Source organism: Poromitra crassiceps, assembly GCF_964638095.1.
Source record: "Poromitra crassiceps genome assembly, chromosome: 20".
NCBI classification, from domain to species: Eukaryota; Metazoa; Chordata; class Actinopteri; order Beryciformes; family Melamphaidae; genus Poromitra; species Poromitra crassiceps.
The window spans coordinates 15788997-15801452 of NC_139637.1; the positions used below are offsets into that span (position 1 = coordinate 15788997).

The window sequence follows — 12456 nt, forward strand, 5'->3', positions numbered from 1 at the left end:
TGAAGCCTCTGAGTAGTTTTAAAGTGCCTGTTGCTGTGGGAGGGGACTGTGGCGAGCTGCGATTGGCTGCCCCTCTGGGTGATGGGGAGAGGGAGGCGGGGCTGTAACGCAACACTTGCTGGTCTGGATGACACATTGTCCAGCCACTCCGAGCCAGTAGCCTACCTGGCCTTTTTAGAAGACTTTCTTTACTTGTCAGAGAGAGAAAACTCTCACTCTCACTCCATGTGAAAGTGCTTACTGTAAGCAGGACATAATATAGCCATGCCCAGGAGGGGATTGGAGTGGATTGGAGTTCATAAACTGTTGGGTCAAAGACAAACATACATGTAAAAAAACATACATGTAAATGTACATACAGTACATAGGCTTACACACACACACACACACACACACACACACACACACACACACACACACACACACACACACACACACACACACACACATACATACAGTACATACATACATACAAACACAGTAGGCTACATAATACATACAAACATACAGTACATAATAAATACATACATACAAACATACAGTACATAATAAATACATACATACATACATACATACATACATACATACAGTACATAATAAATACATACATACAAACATACAGTACATAATAAATACATACATACATACATACATACATACATACATACATACATACATACATACATACATACATACATACATACATAGTATAGCTCAGGAGGTAGAGCAGGTCGTCCACTAATCGCTTTGGATAAAAGAGGTCTATATATCTATATCTATATATAGATTCTATAGGGAGCATGTGGGTAATGTTTATCTGTTTGTTTCAATTTTGAGGTGCCCCTGAGCAAGGCCCTTGACCCCAACCGCTCCAGTGGAGCTGCTCAGTGGCCAGCAGATCAGACTGTGGTTGTACTGGTCAGCTTGCAGGTGTGAATGTGTGTGTGTGTGTATGTGAACAGGGGGGAGCATTGCTCTCAGTGAGACTCCCCCTCCTGTATAAATAAAGGTTAAAAAAAAGATTGTGTATCAGGAATGTCAGGAAGATCAATGCCTCCATGTTTTAAGGCGGGTAGCCTACAGACAAGAGATACAAAAGAGGAAAGACTTAAAAAAGAAGTGCAGTTTAAATCAAGTGAAATAGAAAGATAAAAGAACACAAGAAAATATGCCCACGCCCACCTTGGGTTCATATGAGTTCACTGAATGGTTTTGAGACATATTGTGCACATTGCACGAATCCCCTGTCCCTCCGGATTCTACTCTTGATCTGATATTTTGGCGTCAGATCTCACAGCCTAAGGCAGAGGAGAAGCATAGATTCCAAGAGGATTAGCATAGATTCTCCTCTTGGTCAAAAACCTCACCATCCACATATGGGTGAGATTAGAATCAAACAGGGTAAAACTCTGTCCCCCCACACATACACCAGAGATGCTCACAAGTCCTTTTTGCAAGTCCAAGTCAAGTCTCAAGTCTTTGAGGGGCAAGTCCAAGTCAAGTCTCTTATGGATGAGCGTTCTATCATCAGTTGCATGCCATCTGGTCTGCTTAGAAGAACACTGCATAGCTAAAACTAAGGAATTCAAAGCATCTACTGTATTATCCTCACTCCTTTATCTATTAGAATACAGCAGCAGCAATGATGACATTAGCAGACATTTCCTTAATATTAATGCACCAAAAAAAATTAAATAAGAAAAATAAAGATTGTTGACAAGTCCCAAACCTTCAGATCCATTCAAGTCTCAAGTCTTTGAGGACGAGTCTCAAGTCAAGTCCCAAGTCTCTGTGTGTGTGAGACTTAAGTGCGACTCAAGTCCAAGTCCCCATCTCTGATATATGCTAGTGTTCACTCATGTGCAAATACGCGTTAGCCAGACAAGAAGTACAAATTGACACATGCCCATGTCAGCTCTGTTGGGATCCGCGTGGTCAGTGGTCGGAGTCGGGGTTTTGTCTAATATCATCTGAGAGTTTGTGCTGCATGATAGCAAGACGCTGCTTCATCGTGTTTCGTTCTAACTGTTGGGACAACTCGAAGTCAGGGTGTGTTCACTAACTCAAATCAAATGTTCATGTTGTATAAGCTGTTGGGCCAACGACAGGAAAGTAATGCTGCGCAGGTGTAGCAATGGTAAAAGGTGTACATGTGAAATAATAACAATACAATGTACGGCGAGTATTTGTGTGTGTGTGTGTGTGTGTGTGCGTGTGCGCGCGCGCGTGTGCGCATGCATGTGTGTGTGTTTTGACTTGTATGACTGTAAGCTAAGCTCCACACGAGGCCCTGTTCTGCTCTGCTGCTCTGTTAATAATAATCATTTCTAGATGCTTGACACAGTCATAACTCTTGACTTCTCTCTAAGCCCTTTGACAATGTGGCACTGTAAGTTGAGTGAGGCTGTATGTTTATTTTGTTTCCTCCGACATCACAAAAGTCGATGAGCTCCGTGCAAACAAATTAATTCAACTTCGGTCCGTCATCCCGTCCAGCAGGACAACCTCCCTCCGCTGGTTTATTTACATATTCAAATAGAAGGGACAGGTTTGACTGCATCCACAATGTATGATAGATGTAGCTTCCATCCAACAAGGATGCTATTAGATGTAGCTTCCATCCAACAAGTATGATATTAGATGTAGCTTCCATCCAACAAGTATGATATTAGATGTAGCTTCCATCCAACAAGGATGCTATTAGATGTAGCTTCCATCCAACAAGTATGATATTAGATGTAGCTTCCATCCAACAAGGATGATATTAGATGTAGCTTCCATCCAACAAGTATGATATTAGATGTAGCTTCCATCCAACAAGGATGCTATTAGATGTAGCTTCCATCCAACAAGTATGATATTAGATGTAGCTTCCATCCAACAAGTATGATATTAGATGTAGCTTCCATCCAACAAGTATGCTATTAGATGTAGCTTCCATCCAACAAGTATGATATTAGATGTAGCTTCCATCCAACAAGTATGATATTAGATGTAGCTTCCATCCAACAAGGATGCTATTAGATGTAGCTTCCATCCAACAAGTATGATATTAGATGTAGCTTCCATCCAACAAGGATGCTATTAGATGTAGCTTCCATCCAACAAGTATGATATTAGATGTAGCTTCCATCCAACAAGTATGATATTAGATGTAGCTTCCATCCAACAAGTATGATATTAGATGTAGCTTCCATCCAACAAGTATGATATTAGATGTAGCTTCCATCCAACAAGTATGATATTAGATGTAGCTTCCATCCAACAAGTATGATATTAGATGTAGCTTCCATCCAACAAGTATGATATTAGATGTAGCTTCCATCCAACAAGTATGATATTAGATGTAGCTTCCATCCAACAAGGATGCTATTAGATGTAGCTTCCATCCAACAAGTATGATATTAGATGTAGCTTCCATCCAACAAGTATGATATTAGATGTAGCTTCCATCCAACAAGTATGATATTAGATGTAGCTTCCATCCAACAAGTATGATATTAGATGTAGCTTCCATCCAACAAGTATGATATTAGATGTAGCTTCCATCCAACAAGTATGATATTAGATGTAGCTTCCATCCAACAAGGATGCTATTAGATGTAGCTTCCATCCAACAAGGATGATATTAGATGTAGCTTCCATCCAACAAGTATGATATTAGATGTAGCTTCCATCCAACAAGGATGATATTAGATGTAGCTTCCATCCAACAAGTATGATATTAGATGTAGCTTCCATCCAACAAGTATGATATTAGATGTAGCTTCCATCCAACAAGTATGATATTAGATGTAGCTTCCATCCAACAAGTATGATATTAGATGTAGCTTCCATCCAACAAGTATGATATTAGATGTAGCTTCCATCCAACAAGGATGCTATTAGATGTAGCTTCCATCCAACAAGTATGATATTAGATGTAGCTTCCATCCAACAAGTATGATATTAGATGTAGCTTCCATCCAACAAGTATGATATTAGATGTAGCTTCCATCCAACAAGGATGATATTAGATGTAGCTTCCATCCAACAAGTATGATATTAGATGTAGCTTCCATCCAACAAGGATGATATTAGATGTAGCTTCCATCCAACAAGTATGATATTAGATGTAGCTTCCATCCAACAAGTATGATATTAGATGTAGCTTCCATCCAACAAGTATGATATTAGATGTAGCTTCCATCCAACAAGTATGATATTAGATGTAGCTTCCATCCAACAAGTATGATATTAGATGTAGCTTCCATCCAACAAGTATGATATTAGATGTAGCTTCCATCCAACAAGTATGATATTAGATGTAGCTTCCATCCAACAAGTATGATATTAGATGTAGCTTCCATCCAACAAGGATGATATTAGATGTAGCTTCCAGCGATGGAGTTTGACTTAGGTTTGTCTCCTTAACAATTAGTGGGTCATTGTGCGGGTTTCACACTGTATATAAACAGCACAATCGGACTCGACCGATATATCGATCCACCGATATTATCGGCCGATATTGGCCGATAACCGATATATCTCTCTCTATATATATATCATTTTTTGTAAGTTATAGACAGCATGTTGTGTATATTTGATATTTCTCATAACTCAAGTTATATTTTATATTTGTTCGATTTGTGTTTTTGTATTTCTAGTTCAGTTCCAGTTCAGTTTACCGTTTCATTGCATTGATGTCATTTTGGACAATAAAGTTTATTGATAAGCTGTAAAATATCCTGCCAACATTACATATCTCAAGTCATGTCACGTCATATCTTTGTCAAGTGTTTGATATTTGAGGGATCATTGCAAAAAAAGTGCAATATAATGTGTGTATATAATAGCCTATAAGAATATCGGCCGACATATCGATATCGGAAATGTTTTACTCCCTAATATCGGCATCGGCATCGGCCTGAAAAATCCAGTATCGGTTGGGCTCTAGTGCTACAAAGTGGACAAGACAAACACAGTCAACTGATTTTGATTCAGAGAAGCACCTTCAAAACAATAGTCAATAGTGACATCATGTCTATATGCCTGTTTTCTCACTATATCCCCCATTTTCAATTAGCTTTAATACAAGAAGGAATACAACAAGATGCTCAGGATCTTTGGCTGTTTTGGCTGCAGGTAACCCTGGAGGTACTGTATGTACTGTTCTGTACGTCTCTGTATGTCTGCATCTAAACCAGGTGAACCGCACTAACCTGCTGGCTGTCAGTACTGCCCAGCAGGCGGTGCGTCAGGTTAATGCTAAGCGTGCCTGTCAGCCCCGAGGGGTTTCAAAACAATGTACGCAGGTGACGAAGTGTCTTGCCCATATGTGACATGACACGCTTTACGGCTCTAGACAAACAAACCAGTCACTGCAGGGACGTGGCCCCCGCCCTCACTCAGTGTGGCCCTCGAGTCAGATTCTGCTCTTTTCTGGTATCATATGAAGCTAGAAGACATAAGGCATCCATTGGTACCAACCATGGGAGGATAAACAATGCACCAAAGTTAGGCAAAAAAACTGACATGGCCATTTTCTAAAGGGGTCCCTTGACCTCTCACCTCAAGATATCTGAATGAGAATGGGCTCTACTGTATGGGTATACCCACAAGTCTCCCCTTTACAGATAAGGTAGCATTTTTTGATAGGGTAGCCCAACCCTTACTAAATGTATTTGAAATGATGAAAAATCAGGCCACTACAGCTCACCACAGCAGTAGGATCCCACACACATCCTGGCCAACGAGGACAGTCACCAAATCTTGGCTTTTGTGATGTACGGGACTGGACAACGGCGCGCGGACCCGTGCCTACACCCGGCTGGTGGCCAGGCGGACCACAGCCCCCCTCACTCCCAGAATAATCAACCAAGCCCTGCCTATACCAGGTGGGACTGGAGGGCCATTCCGGCCATTTCTGGAAGAATACAGATTCCCCACAGGAATCTGGGAGCGGCTGTAGAAACGGTCCATAATGGCCCACCGTCAGGCCTGTTCTTGGGGCAGTCGATGCCTACCAGCCGGCGCACCAACGACGTAATGATGATGACATCATCAACGATGACAATGATGTCATAGCATAGAGTTCACCTGTGAGGTCATCGGCGATGTCAGACATAACACCGATGATGTCATAGCTCCCTCGAACGTTGTGACATCACCAATGACGTGATGTCATAAACCGCGGGCATATAAACAAGGTGTTCTGTGACACTATGCTTGATCCTTCGAGATTCCTTCGACTTCCATACTTCTTCAGGTATTCTTACCCCTTCATAATGTCAACCATTAGCACAATCAAATCCGGACCCGAACTGAATCCTGGCCATCTTACAACCGGCCAGGCCCTGGTGACCGACTGCCTTATACCCAGTCATACCAGTGGTATTTCAACCGCGTCCCAGGACCGACAAGTCGGTCCCTATCTCCATCCCTGTGATTCTGACCGATCACAGCGCGTGAGCCCTCATACATGATCCAGCACACTTCACGAGGCAAGCCCAGAAGCTTTGCCCCCAGCAAGCCACCAAGCTTCGCTACAATTTGGTCCTTCGAGCCGGTGAAGTGGGTACCGGCCTCAGGGTTAGCAACCCGGAGGGCGCCACCCACTTCACCGGTGCCCGCACCCCGGCTCAGCATTTCACCTGTGCCCCTCACCTCCCACGACCAGGGTCAGGTCAGCACGGCGGCTCCAGAGCCAACGACCCAAACTACGGAACCCACTGTTCCAGTGCCAATGCCACCAACACTCCCACCTAGGACAGAGGTCGCCGACCCTGAGCATGCAATACAGTGCAACGGGGCGGCCGACCCCGCCACTGCGATACCCCACACTCAGGTAGGCACGGCGAACGTTGGGGCCAACAGCACAGGGCACAGCCAGCCGGACGGCGTCAATCGAAAAATAATGAAATATATACTGGTAATCAAAGTGGTATCAACTTTGATTACCAGTATATATTTCATTATTTTTCATCAAATTAGCAGCTATAATTGGGTAATTGGTGGAAGTGCACAGTCACAATCAGGCCCCCTGGCAGTGAGGGGGAAAATGAGGGTTTCCAAATTCCAATCATGGAAGTTTGAAACCCCCATTAGTGTTTTGCTTGCACCTGTGTTTATTCTGCCTTTTCGACACAAAATGGCCCCGGTGAGAAGGGTCAATGGTCTACTTTTCCCTTTGAAGTTCAATCATGTCCTGCACAAAATGTTCATCTCTCTTTATTATTTCATTCAACATGATGACCATTGTTTGTGCAGCCAGACGCTTCGGCCCCTGCCTTCCTCAGTGGCTGCATGCCAACAGTTTGCCTCCAAGGCCTCTTAGGCCCCTCCTACATGTCTTAGGCCCCTCCTGTGTACAGTAGGTCTCACCTCCTATGTACAGTAGGTCTCACCTCCTATGTACAGTAGGTCTCACCTCCTATGTACAGTACAGTAGGTCTCACCCCTAATGCTCATATCTCAACAATAGTATCACAGTCCATTACTATATGGGCTACATACAATGTCCCTATCCTAAATACATGAAGACAAAACTAGATTCCGCACACTGCGTAGGAATTGCTGCCAGTCAATTTCTTTGTAACATCTTTTGATCTTCACCAGAACAGTAGTGAAGTAGTAGTAATAGTAGTAGTAGTAGTAATAGTGCTCTTCATTCTGATGAAGACCGTAAGATTGAAACGTTAATGTGTTACAAAATACATTCACTGGGAGCTTCATTCTGAATGAAGATCGTAAGATCGAAACGTTATTGTGTTACAAATAAATTGACTGGGAGCAAGTCTACGCATGCAGTGTGCACCTTTTTCTTGATGCCGACTGATGCTGACTGTCGTGCACCTGCTACTCAGAGTGGATGTGCGTACTGTTATTTATATTTTCGCCTATCCAAAATACAGTACATCTCGATTAAATATACATTAGAGCTTTCTTATAGACCGTTTCTTAATGAAACATAATCTGAATTTACATCATATAAATACATTTAGCAAACATAATACATGTACAATCAGCAACAAGCCATTAACACATATTCCGTATGTGTGGTGGTCTGGGAGAACCCTTCTTCACATGTCGCTGCTACACGTGGTTGGCAATGAGCCAAAGTAGGTCGAAAACGGGTTTTGCAGGTATTTTAAGATTTTGAGTCATTTGCTTACTCTCAGTATTTATTTTCAAGGTTTTGGTAGAATTCAGAAAATTTAACATTGTGGAATAAAGCCATTATTTCCCTCACGTTTTGCTTTTAGACACATAATTATAATACTCATAACTTTTGATCTGAGAGAGCTATCTCAGTCATTCAAAAAGCTATATAGGGCAGAGTTTCTAATTTATGGAAATGTCAAGAAAAATAACATGTCAGATTTTCACGCAGGTGAAGGGTTTTTGCAGGCCACACATATCAATGTCTTACAGTACATATAACCTATCAATGTTAACACAACAGCACCCTCTATCCTCGACCTTTGACCTTGATCATGTTTCTCACCATGAGATGGCATTGGCACGGTGGTGCAACCTTCACCTCTCCTTCCACTTACCCTCCGTCCTGCATTCCCTCCTCCGCCCGCTAACCCGGGATGACTCATGAGCCTTGGCACCACCAGTCTCCTCCCCCCACCACCCTCCTCCATTCCCTCTTCCCTCCATCTTCTCTACCCTCCTTTTCTCCCCGCCCGCGGCTCGCTTTAGCCTGACGATCGTCATGGAAACGTACAGAAATAACAAGAGTCAACTTCCAAAAGCGGGACGCAGACCCGGGCGTGTGACTTGTGCCGCGGCAACGAGGACATTTTCTCAGGCTCAGTCATCCTGCAGAAAGCGTGTGAGGCAATGTTGATACACTGTTGTGAATCTGAATCTGTTTTGCCGCAAGATGACAATTTGGTAACCAGTGTTGGGGCTCATTACAAAAGTCACATATTACATGTATACTTTTAGCAGTAACTCAGTAATATAACTTATTACTTATAGGATTTCAGTAATATTATACCAGTTACTTTGTCAAGTAACTCAAGTTACAAATTGAGTTACATTTTATTAAATTAAAGCACATATTTTAAAAATGATACAATCATTTCCTAATCAGACTATGTGTTTTTATGCAAATAACCACTATAGATGACAAAAACAAAGGAAAAGAATAACATTTAGAATTTTGGATTGTTTACACTGACTTCAAGGTGGTTTAAATTATTTTTCGGGATGTTCCGGGGCGGCGATGTCATTCTGCTGCTGCTGTTGTTTTGGTGAAAGTAATGCAAAAGTAGTGTAATAAGTAACGAGTTAGTCTACACAGAAAGTAATATTGTAAAGTAATTTATTACTTTCAAATGAAAGTAACTAGTAATATGTAGTATATTACATTTTGAAAGTAACTTGCCCCACACTGTTGGTAACACGCTGGAAGAGAACTAAATATAGCGCCGCCACCATGCTAAAGGGGAATTCTTGTTTTATATGAAATTCAGATGAGAGTAGAGAAATGGGCATATTCAAAATGTAGTCCAGATTTGAAGAAGAAAGTCTCTCTCAAATGTTCTGGGTAAGCACCGTAAATTGAGTTCAGCTGATTCTACCATGAATTACAGTATGAAATCACATCCTGGTTGAAACTATCTCATGAATTTTAGCCAGGCTAAACGATGCCATCTACAGTATGCTGGTCATGTTTATGACGCAATCACCAGAGAGAGAGAAGAAACTGGGCATCCATTTTTCAGTTGGTTCCTACGCTGCTGCTCTAAAGCCAAGAAGCCATCTGAACATCATGATGACGCCTGGGAAAAAAAAAAAGACATGAAATAAAGGAACTACCCTCGACTGCAAGTTGTGCAATTGTGTGTTATCTCACTGTACACCCCTGATACCTCAATATCAGGAAGTGTGAAGATAGAAGATGTCCATAAAAGATGTCCTGTTTTATGCTGTGCTCTGCTGGGGGGGGGGGGGGCAGCATCACGGTCATTGACAAAACTAGGATCAACAACATGATTAAAAAGGCTGGCTCAGTGATTGGCCTTCCCCCTGATTCCTTGGAGATCACTATAGCCAAGAGAGAAGGAGAAAGGAGAGAACTGAACTCTATTCTTTCTTTTGAAGACCATCCTTTGTATAATGTATTTGATGCTCTGCGTAGTTCGTTTAGTGATCGGCTTTTGATGCCTCGGTGCTCTACTCAGTAGATCTTCTAAAATCGTCCAGTAGAGTCTACTGGACGATTTTTAGAAGATCCTTTGTTCCTGCTGCTGTAAAATTCTTTAATGAACACTGCTAGCTCTGCATTGTCAGGCTCTCTTTTTGCTTGTGTTATGTAAACTCGTATTGTGCTGTATGTTACTGTTTCCTGTTTGTGTATCTGTACTCGCTCCGGTGGCAAACCATGTTTCACCTCGGGGATTAAGAATAAACACCATACCATACCATACAAAACAATGGCGAAAAACAATAGGAAAGATTACCGGTGTTGTCACCAAATTAACTGATTCCGTAAAAATAGCAACGTTTTTGGACCAACGTTGCCGTGTTACAATTTCGGCTCCGAAATTGTAAAATGGTAACGTACGTTTCTACAGGGGTGGGCGTGGTTTGGGCGTGGTTTACGGAGATTTTCCGTTTCTAACCCCTCCCCCTACCCTAACCCTAACCCTAAAATCTCAGAACGTTACCATTTTACAATTTTGGAGCCGAAATTGTAACATAGCAACGTTGGTGCAAAATATTAATATATTTTACAATTTTCTGTGAGACTGTGTTGAACCCAACCTCCCTACATACAGTACAGTAAAGGGATTGTTGTTGCTACAGTGGTGAAACAATTAAGCTTCCGATCATATTTGGACATGAACAGCATTGTAATTATCTGCGATAACATCATCTCTGTCTCGGTCTCTCTCTGCTCCTGTCTCTCTGCATTTTGTTTTTTTTACATGCAAGTACATGAAGATGTGCCCTGTAATAACTGCTAGCTGTCTTTTGTTGTCTGGTAAGCAGCAGTGTTTCATTGACTCTGCTCTCCACTCTATTCTCCTCCACCTACAGTACAGGATCAGCAGTACAAACAGGATTTCATCAGAGCTGGTCACACGCTGCATATGATTGTCAGCTCATCTGTCGCTACTACAGCAGCATCCATACGTTGATACTGTACAGATCTCAGATGCTGCACTGTATTTGCCAGCCTAGCCCATCTCAAAAGTGCGTGACCATTTTATATGTTTGTCAATACAGTATGCATGTGTGTGTTACTCTGTGTGTGTGTGTGTGTGTGTGTGTGTGTGTGTGTGTGTGTGTGTGTGTGTGTGTGTGTGTGTGTGTGTGTGTGTGTGTGTGTGTGTGTGTGTGTGTGTGTGTGTGTGTGTGTGTGTGTGTGTGCGCGCATGTGCGTGTGCGTGTGTGTGCATGCGTGCACGGTGGCTCAGTGGTTAGTACTGTTGCCTCACAGCAAGAAGGTCCTGGGTTCGAACCCCGGTCCGTCCCAGGTCCTTTCTGTGTGGAGTTTGCATGTTCTCCCCGTGTTTGTGTGGCTTTTCTCCGGGTGCTCCGGTTTCCTCCAACCATTAAAGACATGTATGTTAGGGTTCATGCTCCTGTCAGTGCCCCCGAGCAAGGCAATGGCAAAAGAACTGGAGTTGGTCCCCGGGCGCTGCACAGTGGCTGCCCACTGCTCCTAGTTCTAGGAAGGTTCCTAGTAGAGGATGGGTCAAATGCAGAGGATGAATTTCCCTATGGGGATAACTTAACTTAACTTACATGCAAATGTGCCTTATAACAACTACTTGCTGTCTTTTATTGGCTTTTTGTCAGTAGTAGTAGGCTATCATTCATATCTGTCAAAATGGGAAATGGTCAAAAAAGAGAGTACTGCCATTCATTCTATTCTCCTCCAGCTATCAGATGCAAACAGGCTCTCATCAGGACCGGTGGCATGCTGCAGGTGATTGCCATACAGGGTGGGAATTTCGTGAATTTAGGGGCCAGGCCATTTGGCCTTCGGTGTCGCAATTTGTTTCAGGGCACAAGGCCACATGCCAGGGCACAAAGGCCATTGCTCTGTTGACATTGTGAAGAGCGATTTTTCTGAAATGTGTGTTAAAATGAGCCAATGACACATTCTTTGCATAGAGCAGGATACATTAAAACTGAAACCACTGATGCTTTTAAAGCAACTGACAGTAGCAGGCTGCTAGCAGGGCACTGCCAAGGTGACCTTAGAGATCTCAGGGCATCACGGCCAGAGAGGGAGGGGCAACGGAGGCCGTGGCCTCCGGGTAATTCCCACCCTGGTGGCCACTGTCTGACACAACTACATCAACACCCTAAGGTTGATCATGTATCTGCTGCTGGCTAAGCACTCCTCAAAGTGGGCGTTGACACCACTTTACTATGTGTGTGTGTGTGTGTGTGTGTCTGTGTGTGTCTGTGTGTGTCAGAGTATTTCTTGTTTGACTGGCTGGTGTG

At 42.8% G+C, this 12456-nt stretch overlaps 1 protein-coding gene across 1 annotated transcript in view; it reads left to right on the forward strand.

Moving 5' to 3' along the window:
- LOC310794746 (zinc-binding protein A33-like) overlaps positions 1–12456 on the forward strand; it is a 219578-nt gene that overhangs the window by 104215 nt on the left and 102907 nt on the right. The window lies entirely within an intron of this gene.